The 24,146-nt window shown below is 37.9% G+C and overlaps 1 protein-coding gene across 1 annotated transcript in view; it reads left to right on the top strand.

The window, feature by feature from the left end:
• The window catches only part of HS6ST3 (heparan sulfate 6-O-sulfotransferase 3), a gene marked incomplete at its 3' end in the record, with an annotated part of 698,384 nt that overhangs the window by 276,049 nt on the left and 398,189 nt on the right, over positions 1-24,146 (top strand). The window lies entirely within an intron of this gene.

The raw sequence follows: 24,146 nt of genomic DNA, 5'->3' as shown, positions 1-24,146 counted from the left end.
CCACCACTGTATATTATAAAAATATATTGCTTACTTTTGCTGCATTTGGGGTATTATAAATAATAATATTATACTCTATTATATTATCTTATGCAATTTACTTTTTACACTTGAAATTATTCCTGAGTCATTCCTGCCATACATAGCTGTATTTCATTCATTTTCATTGCTATGTAGTATTCCATTTGTATGACTATAGCGCAGTATGATTTTGTCATCCTTCTGGCAATGGACATTGGGTTACATGTGACTCTACTCCACTCCATGTCATGGACACATACTATTGTAATCCCTTAGAATTTTTCCAATCTAATGTGTTTAAATTGGTATTTCTTGGTGGTTTTAATTGGCAAGTCCCTGATTACTAAATATCTTTTACTGTGTTATTTGCTACTTGAGTTTTTATTTGCATAAAAGGCCAGTTCAAGGTTTTTACTCATTTTTCTAATGGTTCTTTTAAAATTTCCTTATCAGCATGTAGTACTTCATATATTTTTTATATTAATTCCTAGCAAGACTCAAATGTGAAAATATCAACTTTATGTGTTACAAATATCATTTTATAGTAGCTTGATGAGAAATGATTGAGTTCAACATAGTCAAAATCATCATTTTTCTCTTTTATAACTATGCTTTCTGTACCTTTTTTAAGAAATGTTTCAGTCCCTTAATATCGTATATCAAGCCATCTTACTACATTCATTAGTTCTAATAGTTTATCTGTAGATATTTGGGAGAGGTGTTCTATATAGATAGTCATTTTTTTGGCAGACTATTCTAGTTTTATCTCTTTCTTTTTAATTCTGTATTTTCTCATCCTTGTCTTTTAATGTTTTTAGGACTTCTGGCATAATGTTAAGCAGAAATAGTGACATTGTCATCATTTTCTTATTGCTGGGTTTAAAGGAAATGCTTGTTGCTTAAATAACATTTCAACAATGAAGCATGATGTTTGCTGTAGGCTTTTGAGAGATGCCTTCTATATATTAGGGAAGTCCCTTTCCATTTCTAGTTTGCTAAGAGTTCTGTTTCTTCTTTGTTGATCAGTTTTATCAGTTTATTGTGTTTATAAAACATTTTATCAATTTTCCTTCTGGCTGTTATAAAACCAAAAGCCCATAAACTTTCTTGTTTTTTTTTACTGCAGCATTCCTAAGACCTGGAACAGTGCCTGGTACTTAGTTCTAGCTCAAGAAATACTTGTTGGGTGATTGACTGATGGATATTGCTGCATGATTCTCTCTATATAAAAGGCATCAAAAATATCTAGGACTTGTGTTTAACTATAGTTGAAAGTAATTTATTAATAATATAAGAATCAGTCTGGGTCTACAAAACTTGCAAAATATTTAAGTACTATATGGCATCCCAATTCAGTGGAATTTATGCAGAAATTTCAATATATTTGAAAGCCATATAGTCACAATGAAAATGTTTATGATGTAAAGTCTGGTAAAAGAAAGGACAATCATCATGTGAATAGTTTGAGGACAGTAATGTAATTATATAGACAACAGGACTATGCTAAAATGAAAATACCTGTTATATTTGATTGAGCATATAGATGGTTTGTCTTGATCTTCAGGTCAAACATTTCTTTAATGTTGCAATAGTGCTTTTATAGTCATCAAGGAAAAGAGCAGAAAGATACTACCAGGGCTACTTTAATTAGGGCTACTGTAGTAAATGAACACAAACTTGGTGGCTTAAAACAAGCAAATTTGTTCTCTCACAGGTTTAGAGGTCAGAAGTCCAAAATCAAGGTGTCGGCAGGGCTGTGCTCCCTCTGAAGGAAAGGTTTCCTTGCTCTCCCAGCCTGGTGGTTCCAGGTGTTCTTTGGCTTTTGGCTCTATCACTCCAGTCTCTGATTCCAGTCTTCATGTGGCCTTCTCTTCTCTCCATGTTTACCCTCTGTGTGTCTCTTATTAGGAGACTTGACACTGGATTTTGGGCCCATTTGGATAATTCAAGATGATCTGATCTCCAGATCCTTAATTCTACTATCTGCAGACTCTTTTTTTCTCCCTGACAAAATCACATTCACAGGTACCTAAAGGATATGGACATATCATTTTGAGGACCACCATTAACACCCCCAAGACACCTACCTTTCTTAAACTAAAGTACATGATCTTCAAATATTACATTATTTGAATGGAATAGTACTATATGTACATTTTAAAAAACACATTTTAAAAAAGGATTTTGGCTCTGTATTATTTTTATTAAAAAACGAGTATAAATAACAATTGTTGTTATAACATCACTATGATGCTTTATGAGGGTAATTTAATTTCTTATAAAATGTGTTTTTTATTGATTTTTTAGAGAGAGAGGAAGGGAGAGATATAGAGAGACAGAAACATCAATGTGAGAAAAACATAATTGAGTGGCTGCCTCCTGCACACCCCCTACTGGGGATTGAGCCTGAAACCTGGGCATGTGCCCTGATCGGAATCAAACTGGTGACCTCTTGGTTCCTGGGTCGACACTCAACCAGAGACACACCAGCCTGGCTCTTTTTAATTTTTAAAAATTTAATCCTCACCCAAGGACATGTTTATTGATTTTATCTTATTTTATTTATTTAATTAATTTATTTATTTTTTGAGAGAGAGAGAACAAGAGAGGGAGAGAGAAAGAGAAATATCAATGTGAGAGAGCAACATCAATCAATTGCCTCTATACTCGCCCCAACCAGGGACCAAACCTGCAACCTAAGTATGTGCCTTTACCGGGAATCCAAGCTGAAACCCTTTGGTGTATGGGAGGATGCTCCAACCGTCTGAGCCAGATTGGCCAAGGCAAGCCTCCTATTTTCTGTGTTTCATTAAGATGCAGTCCTCACCAATTTGAAAACAAGACCATTTGGATTTTTGCTCATGATGTTAACAAATATGTGCTTTAAGCAGATGTAAGAGGACACTTTTATGTAAAGCTGTGAGTGTTAAGCAAAATCTTCCTCAAGCATTCTCTGCTTATTTCAATCATGTCTGTTCTCATCAATTTGATTGAAATAAGTGGCTGGGTTTCTCCCACTGTAATCCCCGGGGTATACAAATCACGGATTGCCTGGCACACTGATATTGACATAAAAAACACTGCTGTGCCTGACTATCACAACTACTAAGTTGCAGTTATTTTATTTTGTCATGATGTTAGTTTAAATCTGCTTTCCTTCTCTCTTATAAAATTTTGACCCTGTTGCCCTAACCGGTTTGGCTCAGTGGATAGAGTATCAGCCTGCGGACTGAAGGGTCCCAGGTTCGATTCCGGTCAAGGGCATGTACCTTGGTTGCAGGCACATCCCCAGTAGCGGGTGTGCAGGAGGAAGCTGATCGATGTTTCTCTCTCATCGATGTTTCTAACTCTCTATCCCTCTCCCTTCCTCTCTGTAAAAAATCAATAAAATATATTTAAACATTTTTTGACCCTGTTAATCATGCATTCAGGGAGAACAAAAATGAATTAGTTTTGTTAGAAGGAGCATTAATTGCAAAGTTATTTGGTCTAGTTTCTTGCCCCCAATCAGGTAAACATCTTGTCCAGACCAGTCCAAGTTCTTTCTCTCCAGAAGGGGAGGCCCTGTCTTAACCCTTATTAGTCTTTTCCGCAAGCAAGTATCCTATCATGAGTCCTTATATTGTGACATTATTGTTTTACACTCTATAGTATTTTTGTTTGCTTGTATTGATTAGTCAAAAAACCTGAAAAGGGTTTTAAAATATATTAGGAATAAACTCTGATCTAATTGACAATCAATAATTGGAGATTTTTTAATATTGAAATTTTAAAGTTTATTATTATTATTATTATTGACATTATTACAGATGTTCCCCATATCCCCTCCTTTGCCTCCCTCTACCCAAGATTATTTTTTAATGTGCTTTTATATGTTTATTTTACATCTCTGGCAAACCCCATGTCTTTGCCAAATTATGCTATTTCATTTGGTAGGTTTTCACTTTCTTGGTGATTTCATCAAATATTTCCTTTGCGTGGCCCTCGCTTTATCTTTGTCCCTGTCTCTTTCTCTAGATCCTATTTAAAGCTGTAGTTTTTTTTAAGAAAGAGCCAATTGTGAGGGCCTTTAAGACATTCCTCCCATAAGCATGCAGTACCACTCTCTTGTTCTTTTTAATTTCTGTATTCTGAGAAGAGCTTGAGTATCTTTCTTCAGCCAGTGGATGTTTGCTGTGGAACAAAGACTAGGACCAAGTCAGTAGAGTCTCCATGATAAAAAACTGTAAGCCTGTGGGTGTCATGAAATGGTCACTAGATGTCAGAAAACCTGGAGTTCTGACTGTCCTCTTCACTGACAACACTGTTCCTTCCTGGTTAATACCTAGGAAACAAGGGATGGAATAGATAATCCATAATTTTTCTTCAATTCTAAAGTTTTATTATTTTTTTCTTCTAAGTTACTCACTAGCCCAGATAGACTGCACTAATTTTATATATGAACCAAGTTACAAGGAACTTTTTACCAACCTTTATCATTTCTAAGTCTTTCATGTCACGCAAGGAAGAACTGCCCCTGCCCACTTCTTTACCTTCATCACAAGCCAACCTCCTCTTTGCTCACCATGCTCTAGTCACACTGGCACCTTTCCCTTCCCTTTAACATAGAAAGCTCTTTCTTGCTTCAGCGTCTTTGCATTTGCTCTTTCCTTTGCATGGCATTCCTCTGGCTTTTCCGTTCTCATTCATTAACACTTAGCAAAAATGTCAGCTTCTCAGTTGACATTACCTGACCACTCTGTAAAGACCTGCCCCTTGATCCATTCACCTTCACCTCCTAGTTGCTTCCCATCACTTTACTCATTTTCTTTACAACTTTGAAGGTAGGAATCTGCTCTGGTTTATTCCAGATGTATCTCAGTGCCTAGTAGAGTGTATAGCTAGATGTCCAAAAATGAATTAATCTTTCCAAACAGATCATATTGCTCTTTAATAAAGCAGATTTAATAAATAATCATGAGCTCACTAAGAATCTGTCTTCAAGCTTGTGACCTAAGTCAGTTGGTGTAGCAGGGTGCTTATTTTGGTTGTCAATTATTTGTCTTTATTGCTTATTAATATCTCTTGACATGAGATAAAAGCCAATTAACATTTGCTACCTAAACTCTAGAAAATTGTAATATACTATCTACACTTGACTTTGAATGAAAATTGATTGCTAGTATTTATTTGATGTGGATAATATCTTTTATGGACTTAAACAACTTAGATATTACTAGTGAAGGTTTTCTTTATGGATATTACTATTTGTGACACTAGCATCCAATTAGTGATGTGGGAGGCCCTGGGAAGATAAAAGCTTCTCTGTGTGTATGTTTTTAAGACTATATTTCAATGATAATGTCAGCCAAGATTTCTCTCTGGATTTATTTATGTATTTTTGTCTTCAATATTTTGAGTCCCTGGCATTTCATTTCCTTAATAATCTGTTTTCTGAGCTTTGCTAGTCAGGCAATATGGTAACCATGCCCCCAGAAGCATATGGAACCCTGAATGATTAATATAATTGAGGCTTCTACCAAGTAGGTGGTATGAATCGAGTCATAAGAGCAGATGGAGCTTAAAAGGGTGGATAATAATATTCAAGGTAGTAAGCTAGAAAAAAGAAACTAGCCTCAATGGCTTAACTGAGACACACATGTATTTTTTATCTTTTAGAGAACATATGTACACTACAAGTACCTTTTGTGCTTTTTATGGATTGATATCTAAGATTGCATTTGGATGAATAATGACAGATGCTAATTTGTTACTGTAAACTCCTCTAGAGGCTCTTGGTAAATAGACATATGCTTGAGAGCCATTGTGTTGTCCTTCATGTCAAGCATTCAGATTGCAAAGTGATTCGATCCAGAGATAAATTTGTTCACATGACATAGGTTTATCATGTTCTCAAAATGAATTGTAATCTTTTGTTGGGAAAAAATTGCATTTCTTCAAAAATGTCCAAGACTGGGCCATGGCAAGAGCCTCACATAACCAGACATTGAATCCTTGATCTGCCTTTTACCAGCATCTATGACATTTACTGAGTATGCCATTATCTGTGGTCTTAAGCATGTTTCTGAATATTTATGAAGCTCTTCACCTGTAATACCAGTATCACAGAATTATTGTGAGGGTGTCATGAGAAATACTGTAAAATCCTTGAAAATAGTATATACTCAATAAATGCTTATTTATTCCCTCTATTCTGTTATTACTTTCCCTAGAAACTTTGACTTATTGAAAGTTAAGGGGTTGGCTCTAGCTGGTTTGGCTCAGTGGATAGAGTGTCAGCCTGCAGACTGAAGGGTCCCAGGTTCGATTCTCGTCAAGGGCACATGTCCCCAGTGTGGGATGTGCAGGAGGCAGCCAATCAATGATTCTCTCTCATCATTGATGTTTCTATCTCTCTCTCCCTCTTCCTTCCTCTCTGAAATCAATAAAAAGTTATTTAAAAAAAAGAGAGTTAAAAGGTTGTTCTTTTTAAAGACAATGTAGTTTAATTTTAAAATTAAAAAACTACACACATATGTAATTATTGCTGGTAGTTCTCAAGTATTTTTGCTGCATTTAATGAGATTTACTAGGCACAAGGAGCGCTAACGAATAGTAGGAGTTCTTATATAAATAAGGAAAGAAAAGAAGGAAAAGAGGAAGGAAGAGAGGAAGAAAGGAAGGAAAGAGGAAGGAAGGAAGGAAAGAAGGAAGGAGTTCTTAAGCTATTTTCTCTAAAGATGCAACGATTCCTACTATGAATGTAAAATCTGTAAAACAATGAACCAAATGATACATGAATGCACAGACTTAGCATACAGGTGCTGACATCTGTGCAGTTTCCATCTGGTGCACATCTTCAGTCAAAACAGTTTAAGCATTGTTATAAAAAGAACAAGGAAATTAAGTGACTGTGACAAAAAAAGTGACACCATTGAAAAGAAAGAGAAAACCCAGAACAGGTTTACAAAGCAACATGTTATAGGGCCAGAGGTAGTCAAAATCAGACAAATGTTTTATTATAGAATAACATGCAACTTTGGGTAAAGAGAAAGAGGTACAATAAAATGTCTGGTAGAATTTTTCCTCCTTTACAATGGGGAAAGTTTCAAAAGAAACCTATTTTACTTTATTTGCTGAGTTTTTATGGGATTAATAGATTGAATCATTACTTACAAAGTTAGTCATGTTCATATCATTTTACTGTATTGGGATAAGTTAGAACAAAAACAGAGAACCCCAAATTTTGTTTTAAAAAATGATGTGAATAGTATTTTTTAAATTGTATTATTTTTTATTTTCAATTATAGTTAACATACATTATTATGTTAGTTTCAGTTGTACAACCCAGTGATTAGACATTACATGACTTACTGAATGATCATCGTGATAAATCTCATACCCACCTGATATCATATATAGTTTTCAGAACATTATTGACTATATTCCCTATGCTGTACTTTACATCTCCATGACACTTCTGTAACAATCATTTGTACTTCTTAATTCTTCACCTTTTTCACCCATCCCTTCACCCACCCTGCATTCATCAGGCAACCATAAAAATATTCTCTGTATCTATGAATCCGTTTCTGTTCTGCTTGTTTGTTTATTTCTTTTTTTTTTAGATTCAATTGTGATATATATTTACTGCCATTTTATTATTCATATTTTAGATCTTTATTTTCTTAAAGAAGACCCTTTGACATTTTATATAATACTGGTTTGGTGGTGACTCCTTTAGCTTTTTCTTGTTTGGAAAGTTCTTTATCTGTCTTTTGATTGTATATGATAATTTTGTTGAATAGAGAAATCTTGGTTGTAAGTCCTTGCTTTTCATCACTTTGACTATTACTTGCCAATCCCTTCTGGCCTACAAAGTTTCCGCTGAGAAATCAGCTGACAGTCTTATGGAAGCTCCCTTGTAGGTAACTAACTGCCTTTTTCTTGCTGCTTTTAAGATTCTCTATTTATTTTTAACCTTTTGCATTTTAATTATGGTATGTCTTGGTGTGGGCCTCTTTGGATTCATCTTGTTTGTGACTCTCCGCACTTCCTAGACTCTTATGTCTTATTTCCTTCACGAAGTTAGGGATATTTTCTGTCATTATTTTTTCAGATGTTTTCAATTTATTGCTCCCTCTCTCTCTCTCTCTCTCTCTCTTATTCTGACAACCCCATGATGGGAATGTTGGTATACTTGAAGTTATGCCAGGGGCTCCTTACACCATCCTAATTTTTTTTGGATTCTTTTTTCTTTTTGCTGTTCTGATTGGGTGTTTTTTGCTTTCTAATATTCCAAATTGCTGATTTGATTCTTGACTTCATCTACTTTACTGCTGATTCCCTGTAAATCATTTCAGTTAATGTATCCTTCATTTCTGACTGTTCCTTTTTTATGTGATTGAGGTTCTCACTAAATTCATTGAGCATTCTTATAACCAGTGTTTTGAACTCTGCATCTAGTAGATTGCTTGTCTCCATTTTGTTTAGTTCTTTCTCTGGAGTTTGGTTCTGTACTTTCATTTGGGACATGTTTATTTTTCTCTTTATTTTGGCAGCTTCCCTGTGTTTGTTTATATGTTCTCAGTAGAGATGCTCTGTCTCCCAGACTTTGTAGAATGGCCTAATGTAGTAGGTGTTCTGTAGGGTCCAGTGGCACAGCCTCCCCAATTGCCCAAGCTGGCTACTTGAGGTGTACCCCCATGTGGGCTGTATAGTTGAGTCTTGATTGTTATCGGCACATCAATGGGAGGGATTTATCTCCAGGAAAATCAGCTGCAACGACTGGCTGTGACCACTGATCACTGACCTTCAACCACAGTGGATGAACTTCCCACTGGGATAGCTGTGCAGGGGGCCACCCCACAGAGCAGGACTTATGTCAGCAAGGTCCTGGTGCCCATTTAGTCTGCCCCTTTAATGTGTTGCATGTGGGGGTAGTTGGGTGGGTGGTGGTACTTCGACATGGTCTGAAGCTTTCCACTGGGTGTGCTAGCTCGGGGCCCCCTGGGGAGGTGCAGTCAGCCACCACCTGTATTTTGCACAGGGCCACCTGGCCTGAGCTACAAAGTGATCTGCAAATGGCTGCTACTTGTTCTGGGCTTGGAGGTACCCTAGTGAGTCCAATCTGTGAACTAAGGCTAGCTACTGCTAGTGCTGGGGCAGGGGCCACTTATCCAGAGGTATGGGGCTCACTGAGGCCAGATGCAGTCTTAATGTGGCCTTTTCTTTAATTCCCTAGTTGTAGGACTTCCATTTAGCTTGATTTTAGGTGGACCTGAATAATGGTTGTTCTGCAGTTTTGTGTATTCTTTTTTTTTTCTGTTAAATTTTAATTTTATCTTTCTTTTATTGTTGATATTGTTACAGTATCTCCATTTTCCCTTCCCTTCCTTTTCACCCCATTTTGCCTAACTATTGAATCAGTAAGTCTTGTTGATTTAGTTGAGATTATTGAACCTCTTAAATATTTTTCTTACTAGCCTCTTTCCATCCTGTGCTCTTCTTCAATTCTGTATAAACTTTATCTGAATTATTGTAACAGGTTTTCTTGGCTGCAGCCACTTTCCCTGACATCATTCTCCACATTGCCACAAATTGCCTTGCAAAAATTTTATTTTTAGTCTGCTGTTCAAACTGACTTCACATTTTCTGAAGTAATATTTTCTCAAATATAGCTGATACAACCCCCAAATCAGGCAGTACTCAATAAAAATACAGTTTTCTCAGCCACATTCCAGATCTACTGAATTACAATCTCTGGTGTGTGATTTAGGATCTACACTTTAATAACATCATTAGGTGATTCTTACAAACTGAAAGTTTGAGAACAGGGTAAATATTGACTAGGACAAGTCTGTGCTTTATCAAAAAGTTACATGTAAGAAAAATTTCCTAGAATTTTTCACATAGCCTAGTATATATAAGAATGGGTTTTGTTTGTTTGTTTGGAGAATCAAGGAAAAGTAAGGAAATTTATTTAAATCAAGTTTATATAAGAATAATAAGATGTTCCATTAACTGGTTTGGCTCAGTGGATAGAGCGTTGGCCTGTGGACTGAAGGGTCCCAGGTTTGATTCCGGTCAAGGGCACATACCTTGGTGGCGGGCACATTTCCTGGTGGTGGGCACATCCCCAGTAGGGGGTGTGCAGGAGGCAGCTGATTGATGTTTCTCTCTCATTGATGTTTCTAACTCTCTATCCCTCTCCCTTCCTCTCTGTAAAAAAATTATATATATATATATATATATATATATATATATATATATAAAGAATAATAAGATGTTTGTAAAACCATAACCTTGCGATTAAAACTGACTTGAGAGAGACTGTAGGCAGAAATTTTCTTTTCCACACCCTGCAATGAGTGGTCATTGAGCACTCTGTTTTTACTAAGGAGCTGGCTGCTTCATAGAAGATTCTGTTTTAGTGTTGGTCATTAACTGTTTTGGTCAGTTGCACTTGCAGGTGCAGGTGTAGATGTATTTGCATTCATAAAAAGCATATGAATTGTATAATAGATATTAGTTCTAATTATCATACTTTTTTTAAGTTGACAGGTTTAAAAAATATTTTTGGGAAACTGCTTTATCCCTGTATATGAAAACTGCAAATTCTGTTTAAAACATTTGTCAAAATGTTCAGGAAAAAAAATCCAGACTCTAATTAAATAACTAGTTTTAGACAAAATAAAGTAGCTGCTAACACCTTGACATTTTAAAAAAGAAATGGTTCCTTGCTTGACTCTATTTACTTTTATATTAACTTATTTATTCACTTTCAAAAAACATTGAGGGACTAAGCTAGAGTTTGGTGATATACAAAATAAATAAGTAAGACCTGGTCACTATTCACAAGCAGGTCATTGTCTAGTTTGAGGAGAAAGAAATGGATGTTGGGAGTGTGATAAGTTTGAGTCTGAGATGTTTAGCTGGTAACATAGAAGTTTGAGTCTGAGATGTTGAGCTGGTAACATGTTCAGCTAAAAGCATAGAAGGTAGATTCAGGAAATCTGAGCACAGGTAGCTTGAACTAGACACATCTTATATAATAAAAGCCTAATATGATAAGTGTCTGGTCGTCCATTCAACCAATATACACTAATAAAAGAGTAACATGCAAATTAACCATCACTCCACTACACCAAGCCATGCCCACCAGCCAATCAGGAGCGAGTATGCAAATTAACCTAACCAAGATGGCGGCTGGCCACAGAGCTGGAGCAAGCAGGAGGCTTGGGTTGCCCCAGCAATGGAGGAAGCTAAGCTTCCCACCCGCCCTGGCCGGCCCTGGCCTCCGCTCAAGGCTACAAAGTTTCAATGATAGAAGATAAATAAATCCCAGATACCAGGGCCTCTGCTTGGGTTGCCGGGTGTCGTGGCCGGCCTGCAAACCACCACAGGCCCCTCGCCCAGGCCGCCCCACACCCCGAGGGAACCCCCAACCTGATCCGGGACACCCTTCAGGGCAAACCAGCTGGCCCCCACCCATGCACTAGGCCTCTATCCTATCTAATAAAATAGTAATATGCAAATTGACCATCACTCCAACACACAAGATGGCTGCCCCCATGTGAACACAAGATGGCCACCACAAGATGGCCAGCAGGTGAGGGCAGTTAGGAGGGACCAGGCCTGCAAGGGAGGGAAGTTGTGGGTGACCAGGCAGCAGGGGAGGGCAGTTGGGAGGGACCAGGCCTGCAAGGGAGGGCAATTGGGGGCAATCAAGCCTGCAGGGGAGGGCAGTTAGGGGTGACCAGGCTGGCAGAGGAGGGAAGTTGGGGGCGACTGGGCCTGCAGGGAAGGGCAGTTGGGGGGGACCCATTCCTGCAGGGGAGAGCAGTTGGGGGGACCAGGCATGCATGGGAGGGCAGTTGGGGTGGACCAGACCTTCAGGCAAGGGCAGTTAGGGGTGACCAGGCCTGCAGGGGAGGGCAGTTAGGGGCAATCAGGCTGGCAGGGGAGCAGTTAGGTATCAATCAGGCTGGCAGGGGGTGGTTAGGGGGTGATCAGGCTGGTGGGCAGAAGCGGTTAGCAGCAATCAGGAAGGCAGGCAGGTGAGCAGTTGGGAGCCAGCAGTCCTGGATTGTGAGAGGGATGTCCGATTGCCCGTTTAGGCCCGATCCTACCAGGATCAAATTTTGTGCACTGGGCCTCTAGTCAAAGCATAATATGCTAATGATATTTTAAGGCCACTCAACCGCTTGTTATGACATGCACTGACCACCAGGGGGCAGACAGTCAACTAGTTGACCAGTCGCTATGACATGCACTGACCACCAGGGGGTAGATGCCCTAACTGGTAGGTTAGCTTGCTGCTAGGGTCCAGCCAATCAGGACTGAGCGAGACAGGCCAGACACACCCTGGATCGATCCCGCGGTCAACCTTCCACATCCCTCCCTGGCCCCAATTGTGCACCGGTGGGGTCCCTTGGCCTGGCATGTGCCCTCTTCCAATCCAGGACCCCTCAGGGGATGTCTGAGAGCCAGTTTCAGCCTGATCCCACAAGCCAGGCTGAGGGATCCCATTGGTACACAAATTCATGCACCAGGCCTCTAGTCATGTATAATTATATTTGTTTGAAAATGAGAATAGTTTAAGAAGAGAGGGCCTAAAATATACTAAGCTTTTTTCAAGAAATTTAATAAAAACTGTGACTATAGAAGATAATGATATCTGGATTGTGTGATGCTCTTTCTTAACCATGCTTGGGGCAGGCCTATCCTTCAATTTGCACACTCAATAGACACCACTATTTACTTAGTGGTGGTTGGCAAAACTGAAGTCATAGTAACCTTTGAAAACCCAACTTTGCATTCATAAATTTATATTTTTCAAGTATTTTCATTTGGTGAGATTGTTTATGTAAAATACATTTACCAGAGGACTCATTCATTCTGATGCCAGTAGTTCTTTGGGCAGTAGAGTTAAAGGTGCTGTGGGATCCCAGTTCTACCACTCACTAGCTGGTTACTCAACTTCTTTGTGCTTTAATCTCATCTTCTGTACCAAGGGAAAAATAATAGTAGCTACTTCACAGGATAGTTGTGAGGCTTAAATGAGATAAAAGCTCACACAGAGTGTGGCCATAGAAATTTCTCCCTAAGTGCTATCATCATGTGGTATGAATACCTCTGGGGGAGAGAAATAGCAGTGGTTTGGAGTCAGAAAGCTTGGCTTGGAGTATCATCTCTGCCATGGGCTTGCTCTATGTTTTGATCATCCTCCTATTTACCCTGTTGGTGAATTGAGGGAGCCCTTGCCCTAGGGTTATGTGGATGGCTGAACACAGGACACCTGACACTGGAAAGATGAAATTAAGGATAATTTCTTAGTTGCATATACTCACAACCCAGAGAGGAGGACAGTGCACTATGTAGGGTCACAAATGGCTTGTGCTCAGGAACAGAATGAACAACCAGGGGCTGTGGGAGCCAGGCTCTCAGTGTCAGGAAGGTTGAGGTATCTCCTGACTCTGTGGGAGGATGTGATTGACTTGATTGAATAATTTTGGGGGCTGGCGGGAAACTGCAACTAACTACTCAAGGAGAAGCAAGAACTGAGCTTTGATAGGAGGATTGTATGGTTAGAAGACCTTTTCTGCAGATGCAGAGTGTGGAGAGGAACCTGCAGTGAGGCCAGTTTTACCAACACAGAACATAATATTGAATCTTAATATTAGGTCTTACACCACATTGTGAGTGATGACTTCACTTCGTCTCATCACAGCCATATCTCTTCCACTGTAAGAGGTATGACTTTAAATGAATGTGTCTTATTAACTACATACTCCACAAATATGCAATGTTCTTAAATAAACTAGTACTGAATATGATTTTGGAAGTATTGCCTGTATTCTGACTATAATGTTCTGAAAAAAAATCTTGGTAAACTCCCTTGCATAAGTCAAGGTCTCTCTTAAATTTTTACTGAAGTTCTCTTTCTTTCCTTTAAAGTCAAGGACTGTGTGTTAACATGGAAAATTAATGAGTTTTAGGAAGATTTGTGATAATATAACCAACATAACTGTCAAACTTAGTCATATCAGTTTAGTAATTAAAGCCCAAGGGCCACATACTTCTGGTAAAGGGTGAATATAATCAAATTTACCTTATAAATAGCAGACATCAGTTAGATTTCTGACTGATCATGCTGGTTTACTTCTCAAATCAATATTTGCATCTGACAAATAAGGTCGAAGTTATGAAGAACTACATAATTAAGGACATATCTTCTTTCTACTTATCCACTTACCTTAATCAAGGATTAATTTAGATTTTTTCTTTTTGGTACATTCTATTAATGGGAATAAATAGCCAGACCAAAGTGAAAAAAAATGCATTCATCTATTTAAAATTTTTCTGTGTGTGTTTGTGTGTATGACTGTGCATATCATAGCATATTCTTGCAGAATCTACAGACTAAGTGTGAGAAACCCACTCTCATACCCTCATAGAGTGGTGTATATTTGTACCAACTGATTTATATGGGGTAAAGGGCCTAATCTACACAAAAAAACACATGCAGTGTCAATGATTGAGATTCAAGAGAACCCAATTGAAGAGCGATTATAATAATCCATCCTGGAAGAATAAATTTATGGAACAAGGAGGGACACTTGTCAACAGAGGCTGAAGTTCAGAGAGGAGCCATGCCTAGGTCAGGTGCGTGGCTGTTGATTGACCCTGCTCTTTGCCAGGCCCTTGATAGTTTGTTCCTAAAAGGTGAACACCCGTTGGTATAAAACCCAAAAGGGCCAAATCATGGGGGCTAAACATGAGCTATGACCTCTGACAGAACATGGAGGAAGAGGAGCGGTTCCCAGCTGGCCAAGTGCGGTGAACACAAAGTGGTTGAGAACTGTGAGTTGTCCTTGGGGTGAATGTTAGTGGACCTGTAGTGTGTGAAGGAGATTGAGGATGAGTCCCAGACCTGGTGCAGCCTCAAGCCTCATAATACACAATGCAGCCCCAGAGCATTGAAATACCAAAGTAAGGAAGACAGTTCAGGGCAGATGGCAACTCATTCCAGTGCAGAGGTGGCACTGAGACAGCTCCTGGGGAGCTCACAGCACATGGGAGACAACGCCTAAGAACTTGAGATACCAGAGGGAGAAGTGAACCATGAAAAGTGGAGGCTATTTGAGACCTGAAGTTATATTTTTCAAAAGGGGCCTCTGACTGAGCCTTAGTTGGATCTGTTAATATAACCTTATTTGGGATTACAATAAGGTGTCCATAGTCTTTCAGCTTGTGACTACAAATAATGCTATATTTATTTCAATATTTAAATGGTAATAACTCTGAGATCCCACCTTACTAACAGTAAGTTTAATTTTTTGTTCCTTCTCAGAAACTCCTCCTAAGTTATATCCAAGACTGCCAAGGGTGATTACTGAAAACCAAAGGCCACATCTCCTTAGTCTTCTCATTTAAGTCCAGGCTGTTGGGACTATTGCTTCCTTTGCCAATGAGAGTTTTTGTTTTTGCTAAGTAGTCCTGTCTGCTACTGTGGCTGTGACCATCAATGAGAATGTTCTTTCCCTAACCTGGTGTTAAGTTTAGCCAGAGGTATTCCTCTTTCTTATGGTGAATTTGTTCTCGGGGGCTTCTCCAACTTGGCCTTAGCCAGGGCTAACTTGGCAGGGTTTGGTAACATTGAACATCATAGAGAAGACTTTGCATTCTCAATACCTTGCTTCCCAGAATACCTCCAAGATACAAATGTGAATAACCCCCTTCTAATAACCTTTAACCTTTATAAAGCAATGGCTAAGGGGAGAGACAAAGCAATTCCATCCACTTACTTACTATTAAGCTCAGATTCTAGTTAAGTTTAAATCCTGTTGTATAACCCAAAGATAAAGCATTGGGAACTTGATTTGGATTCATTTAATTAAAAAGGGCTTTAAAGTGGTTCTTTCTGGTTAAAATAAGTTTTCCCTAAGGAGAATTTTAGCTCCAAAAATAATATGTATCAATATTTGTCAAAAGACTTTTCCCTGCCCTTAGAAATATAAAGTCTTCCCCTGCCCCAGCAACTATTTCATGTCAGAAGGCCTCAATTAGTATTCCTCTTTGCTAACTTTTTACACTGCAGCAAGGCATCGGTTGTAGGAATGAGTTAAAATCATATGGGTAGTAATTCCAGCTCTCCTCTAGCGAGATAGCCAGCAGGGGAGGGCAGTTGGGGGCGACCAGGCCTGCAAGGGAGGGCAGTTGGGGGTGATCAGGTCTGCAGGGGAGGGCAGTTGGGGGCAATCAGGCTGGCAGGGGAGAGGTTAGGGGGTGATCAGGCTGGCAGGCAGAAGCGGTTTAGGGGCAGTCAGGCAGGCAGGCAGGCGAGTGGTTAGGAGCCAGCAGTCCTGGAATGTGAGAGGGATCGGGCCTAAACTGGCAGTCAGACATCCCCTGAGGGGTCCCAGATTGGAAAGGGTGCAGGTTGGGCTGAGTGCCCCCCAACACCAGTGCATGAATTTCATGCACCGTGCCTCTAGTAGTAACATATAACTAATAGTAATTAAAATTAGAATAATAAAAATTATTTTTTTGCCTGGCCAGTGTGGCTCAATTGGTTGAGTGTCATCCCATGCACAAAGAGGTCACCAGTTTGATTCCCAGGCAAGGCACATGCCTGGGTTGGGGTTTGTAGGGGGCTTGCAGGAGGCAGCTGATTGATGTTTCTCTCTCTCTCCCCTTCCTCTCTAATATAATTTTTAAAAATATATTTAAAATATTATATTTTCAGTGGTTATTATTTTTCAGGTAATGAAACTTGCATGAATTATCTTATTTAAGGTGTGTCTGAGGTATGTATGAGTATTTTATAGAAGTTAAGTAACTTGTCCAAGTTATTTATTCAGGAAGTAGCAAACCTGGGATGCAAATTCAAGTCCATCTGGGTTCTTATAATGTACACATAATGCATGTAGAAAAATACACAAAGTTCTAACATGATTTGGCTGGAAAGGAATTGAAATCTAAACAAAAATGAATCATGTAATAAGAAAAGAAAAAAAGGAATAAATTATATAGGAAGAAAAAAGATCCACAGGAGAAAAAATTGTGGAAAGTTGCTTTATAGTGACACAAATTGACCAAATGCCTTCAGGGACAAAGCAATAAGATTAATTTGTATGAATAAATATTGATTTGACAGGAAATTGGACAAACTATGTAAGTATAGCTACTGTATTTTAAACAAAAACATCAAAACAATCTTGGAAGAAAACTTGTTGCAGACAGTTCCTGATATAACTTGGCACTTCTCCTTCCACTCACGTACTCTCACCTCTAAATAACATGGAGAATGATTCCTTCACCCCAAGTGAGCTCCTTTCATATGTCTCCATTTCTTTGAATCTCCATGGCAATCTCATTGGTATTTTTTACCTCCATTTTTCCTGCTTGTGTCTTTACTTTTGATTCTTGTGTGGATGCTGGGCATTGATGTTGAACCAGACAGACACAGTCCTTGTTCTCCTGAAACTTGCTGTTTATTGGACCTAACTTGCTCCTTAGACTTTGATTCCTGTGAGAGAGATCTCAGCTGGAGTGGGGTTATTCTATGGTCAAATTCTAGTGTAATCAGGAGTGACAAGGAGGTTTACCTTAGATTTGGGGGAAGCTGGTGAGGGAAACAGTCCTAGATGAATTCATCATCCATGTAAGCAATCCATCCATGCGTATCTTTCCTACTGATTCTTGGATCTATTCTTGAGTATCATTTCTCTGCTTCTATGGAGCCCAAGTTTTCATTGTGTTCCTTTGGTTATTATGAGAAACTCTTCTAGTTGGCCTTCAATTCATTCTTTTTCTGGTGCTTTGTGCCAAATGCTGTCATATTTATTTGCCTAACATGTAAAGTCATTATTTTACTTTTAAGCCAAAGACTACTGTGTATTCTGTGTCCTTATCATTTTTCCAAATCAAGGCCAAGTTCCTCATTTTGTAATGAAAAGATCTCCATCAGTTATTTATTCTTTTCCTATTCTCAGAACTTAGCCCCAGTCTTATCACTTCTCAGTACCACCCATCCACTTACTCTAGTCCCATCTGACTCATTATTTCACTCCCCATAACTATTTTTTTTCCCCCAGTGGATTCACCAAAGCCATATTTGCTTTATCTCTGCCTTGTGGGTGCATGTTTATTTATAAATTTATTTGCCCTCAAACCATTTGAGGCTATGTTGCAGGCATAATGCATCACCCCTAAATACTTCAGTTGCATCCCTTAAAAATAAGGACGTTCTCCTACACAAACATCATCACACCCAAGAATTCAGCACTGATTTAATATTGTTACCTAAATTTCACATTTTGTTACCTACATTCACATTTTTCTAGTTTGGAGGTGTGGTTGTATATAGCTGTTTTTTCCCCTTTTCAGGATCCAATCAAGGAATTTGCATTGCATTAGGTAGTTATATCTCTTTAGTGTCCTTTAATCTAGAACACTCCTGCATGTTGTTTCATCTTTCATGACGCTGATATTTTTGAAGAGTTCACAACAAGCATTTTTTAGAATGTCCCTCTATTTGGATTTGTCTGAGGTTTCCTCATAGTTATGTTCTGGTTAAACATTTAAGCAAAATTACATATAGATGATACTGATTTATTACGTTTTTTCTTCAAGTTGCTCTCTTGGCTTGTATGTTCTCTTACTTCCATTTCATTATTGCAAACCTTACATTCCCTTCAGTTAAATTCAGAAAGTTGTTATGTGACTCCTGCACTGTGCCAGGTGATCTGGGTGTATGAAGGAAGTAGAAGATTCTTCTTTCAGGGCAGCCCATGGTCCACATCCCCAAGGAATCTTCTCTGATTAATTCTGCTTATGGTGATCTGTGTTCCCTGAATTCCTATAGCACTGTAGTCTATAAACTATAAGCCTGATTTGATGACGACTAATATTCAGCCTTGTAAGATGCTATGCTATGATATTTTTTAATGTATGTGAGTCTTCTACTTCTTCTTTCTTTCTTTTTTTTTTTTTTTTTTTGTAATTCCCACCCGAGGATATTTTCCCATTGTTATTTAGAGAGAGTGGAAGAGAGGGAAAGACAGAGAGAAATATTGATGTGAGAGAAACACAGCGATTTGTGGTTGCCTCCTGCACAAACCACAACCAGGGCCCAGGCTGGGGAGGAGCCTGCAACCAAGGTACGTACCCTTGACAGGACCTTTTGGTCGCAGGCTGACGCTCTATTCACTGAGCAAAACCGGCCAGAGTGTATGTGAGTCTTGTTGTCCAATAAAACTCTAAGTTCCCTTAAAACATATATATGTTGTTCACCATTTTTTCTTGTTTGTTACAGCATTAAGCAATGTAGTAGGCCAAAGGCAAGTGCTTAAGAAACAGTTAGGACTTGAGTCTGTTGTTGTAATGCCAGATTTATTTTAAAGCTTTTGACTCTTTTTTCAAATAAATATAATTCTTGGCAATATTCTGCATTGGAAAAAACTGTGACATAGATAAGACATTAATGTATAGCTTTGGAATGAATTACATGACTTTTGAACAATCACTCTTTTATATCATCCTATTATGTTTGTCTAAGCCCATGATCACTTTGTGTTTCCTGAGTATAACCTTGAATGCTATAGATAGATAATCAGGGGTGTATTGTGATTCAGATTTTTAAATTAGCCATGGATGATCCTCAAAGCAAATAATTGACATTTACAAAATTAATCATTTAAACCCCCTTTCTGCATATAAGATTAGATGGTTGAACCATTATGCTTTTCTGTACAGGAACCATTCATCTCATGAAGCTATTTATCATCTGTATGTGCATGTTGGTTAAAACATTTTATCTTGGAAATCACAAAGATGGCTTGGAAGGCAAATAATTATAATGTAGCCAAAATCCATGTTGAACAGACTCCAGTGGGGAGGCTGACATTTTATAAAGGTTTCTTAAATTTTGCATTGTACTTTATTATTCTATATTGGAGGAAAAACATGTTTATAGTCATGGACCAACTGGATCACTCCAGTTACCCCAAGGCCCCAAATATTGTCTGACCCAAGCAGGATCAATCAATTAGGAAAAGTAAATCTTTCATGCATCACTGTTTGTTTGCTTGTTTGTTTATTCATTTACTTATTTATTTATTTTGGATCTACCAATGCACAGAAGTTTTACATGATGCCCTAAGCAGGGAGTCCATAAAACCTGTCTTTTCTCCAATATTGTGTATTATTGGCCATTTGCAGGTGATTGTGCCAGGTCTATTGATTGTTGGCCATCTGGTGTAGTCTTGGCTTCTGATTCTTTAGAGCCACAGAGCCCTCAACAGTAGATTTACCAACAGTTCTGGTATAAAACAACTATTTGGCCAACTTTGATGCCCTTTAAACTGTCAACTATCCTCTGATCTGTCTTGACTGCCGTAGTTTCATCTGTGATTTGTTTGATGGAAAATAAACCTCAAGGTATTTAATCATGTACTTTTGGTCACATCCAAATTAGGGTGTTTGTTACATTTGCATTTGTGGAGCTTAATCACAGTGCAAGTGTGAAATAATTCTATGTGAATATCCATAAAGAATCAAGAAAGCCATGTTGAGTTAGTTGAGTAATAAGTTGAGTAATAAGGACATGGTTCTAGGAGCTGTGAATCCATGGATTGTAATACGAAGAGTTTAATATTCATGAAGATGGTGTATTGTGTAGTTTTTGAAGGATTGCCATCACATTTCTTCCTAATATATTCTTCATGCATATGATAAGGCAATATTAATTTACTAAGAAAGATGGTGGTTATGAGGAATAATTAACTAAAATGATTTCAAAAGCCTCTGCTAACAAAGTAGGTTGTATAAACAAACCTTCAAATTAGAATGGGCCCATAGGCCTAGAGCTGATGAAAAATGTGATCATAGCTAAAATTTCTGACAATAGGAAAGGAGGAAATGTCATTCATCCTGTACTTTTTGAAAAGTTCCTAAAACTTTTCATTATTGGCTGCATCCTTAACCTAACATGGCTGAGAAAGCTTTGTGTAAATCTTATGAATTTGTTAAACATTTAATAAAGTTATAGGTTAGACAAATATGTGTAACAAATTGACATAAATAATTGTTAATTATTTTTAAAAACCTGCCCCAGTGGAGATATATATATATATATATATATATATATATATATATATATATGGTGTTTTTTTTTCTTTGTTTGGAACACACCGATATTGAGGCCTAGCATTAAAAAAAATATGTTAAGTCATTTACCTAGTGAGGTCATTAGTGAATTCAGGTCCCTTAAATTCACCATTCCTCTACAAAAATACTATGTATGAGAATATAAGTATATAATATTTCAGCTTTTAATTAGCACAATGGGTGGAAATGGATTTTAAAAACCATTTAGTTGAGACCCTTTATTTTATAGATGAGGAAACTCAGGACTAGATAGCTGAAGGTACTTGGCCAAGATTTTAACATTGATAGAATTAAGATTTGAACTCTGATTTTCTATCTTTTAAGCCATTACTCTTCCCATATATCAGGGAAAAATGGACATTTTAAATAAATATGTGCTTACTGAAGACCAACTCAGAAAGGAGGCAAATAAGAGGTCACCAAAACCAAACTGTCACTTTTGAACTTGGCTTGAAATTTCTTGCTTTCTACTCTTTTTAATAGTATTGATGACAAGATCTCTTTAGGGCTGAAACTATTTTTCTCTGCCATTTTTTTTCAGTAAAATTTGAAAATGTCTTTAGTATTGATACAAAATAAAGACTTTTGTTTAAATTATCTGTAATTTTAGTATCACTCAAAATATTATGTAGGATATTTAAGTCATCCAATAAGCATGCATTGAATGATCTTTTTTCCATGAGCACACAATCTGCATATAAGGGCTCATAGACATTAAAAAATATTTGTAGATAATTAAAGGTGCTATGCGATATGCTTAGATCATTCTTCAAGTCTTCAACAGACTCTTCCCTTTCTCTCTCATCTACCACACTCTATCTGTCAACAAACCCTGTTGGTTTTCACCTCTTAAGTATATGCCAACATGTGCACCTTTTTACCCTTTCCCTTTAGCTGCTCTCATTCAGGCTGTGTCACCTCTAGGCTCACTTTAAATTTTTTTTTTAAATTGACTTGGGAGAGAGAGAAAGATCAATTGATCAGACCCACTGTCTGTGGCAGCAACTGCTTTTCCAACTTTGTCCATTTCTCTCCTTTCATTATTCTCTTTCTGACATTCTATTCACACTCTCTACTTAAGAAGAAATACTACCCACACAGAAACAGTAGTTCCTTAAGCATTTTGTATGTGGTATAAACAATTTACTTCAATCCATATGTATAGGCTGACTCCTTACAAATTTCCAGCATGGCTCTACTGTTATTTTATCCTTTGACCAACCACATAAGAAAGGACTGATGGAGTAATCAACTCAATAAATAATTACTGAACTTTTCCTCTGTGCCAGGCATGATGGTCAATGATGGAGATTCAATGATAAGCAGGGAGAGGACAAGGCCCCTGTCCTAATCCATAACAGGAGAGAACTCTTAATAATTAGACATGATAATGAAACAGTATGTGAAGGAGAAGAACATAATTCTATGGAAGCCTGTAACAAAGACCCCTTGTCTAGAGTGTTGGTTTGAAGGAAGTGATGGCATGCTGAGGAAGTGACATGTATTCTGAAAACCAAAGAGTTAGTGGAAGCTCAGTGGGTACAGGAAGTTGGAATAGGGGTAGGAGAGAATTTTGAATGTACCAAATGAATGTGTAGCCTGCACAAATGTCCTGTGGCAGAATGGAACATGACAAATTTAAGGAACTTAAAGTAACTTCTATGGCCAAAGAGCAATAAGTATAGGTGAGATTAATAAGGGAAGGGGTAGAGATATAGAACGAAGCAAACCCTAAGGAACTTAAAGACAATGTTGATGGTTTCAGTCATTATCCTACAAGCAGTAGAAGGGTACTCAGGGGTTTTATATATTTTTTATTGAATTTATGGGGTAATGTTGGTTATTAACATTATATGTTTTAGGTGTATAAGGTTATAATTTGACAACTGTGTACTCTATTGTGTATTTACCACCTGAAGTCTAGTTTTCTTTTGTTACCATATATTTGAACCCCTTTTCCCACTTTATCCTCCTCCAACCTGAATGGAAATAAAATACTTGCAAATATCTGAAATATCTGAAGAACTCATTCAGGGATTTTTAATCTGGAAGTTACATAAGCATATTTGGGTTCTGAAAGGGCCACTCAGCTTCCAGTATGGAGAATGGATTATAAAGGGATGGGAGTAGCCAAGGGGGTGACCCAGGGAGATGCCAGATGGGAGGTTATTGTAATCATCCAAGAAACTACTAAACTTGTGAAGATTTATTTTAAATGTTATACACACGTAAGAGGTGAATAGTTTAACTACAGTTAAATTCCTTCCCTTTAATTTTAAAGGCTGAGTTTTTTCTTAATAATTATTACCTTCATACTGATGCTATACATTTTGAAATAATGCTCATAGACAAGTATATATTTTTGGATATAAAAGGTTGATTGCTTGCCAGTAAAATTCTTAATAATTCCGCTTTTTAAAGAAGGGAAAGCTAAGCACTTAAGAATTTAAAGTGTGTGGCTGCTTTTAGTAGTGAATATGCAAAGTTACTCTTTTGGAGAGAGAATTCAGCCTGCAGAACCTGTGACAAGGAAGGAAGATGGGCTGTATAGAGACAGTAAGAATAAAAACTCCTCTCATCCCTTATAAAATATTAGTTGTCAACTTCTAGGTTAAAATTAAAATTTTAGCGGGGGGAGGGTGTTTGAGGAAAATGAGCAGCCAAAGCTTAAACAGACCAAGATTTCCTCTTAGTGGATGAGGTCACAGGTTGACATCTCAGATGCTGGTAACCATTACTAGCTTCTGATACAAGAAAATTGTTCAATAATCAACCTAACTTCGGGGAAGGAATGGTCTTAGTCATATGTCCTTTGAAATTTTTTATAAAGTGTCAATTTTAAATGATTAGGCAAATACAGTAAAACTGAAATATGTTTTACCCCAATACTCTTAACCTCTTATTGCAGATTGTAATCTCTGTGCTCTCTTAGCTGCCACTCTCTACTATCTGCATTGGGGAAGCAAGGTTTG

Source organism: Cnephaeus nilssonii (genome assembly GCF_951640355.1).
Source record: "Cnephaeus nilssonii genome assembly, chromosome: 8".
Lineage (NCBI taxonomy): Eukaryota > Metazoa > Chordata > Mammalia > Chiroptera > Vespertilionidae > Cnephaeus > Cnephaeus nilssonii.
This window is presented reverse-complemented; position numbering and strand designations above follow the sequence as displayed.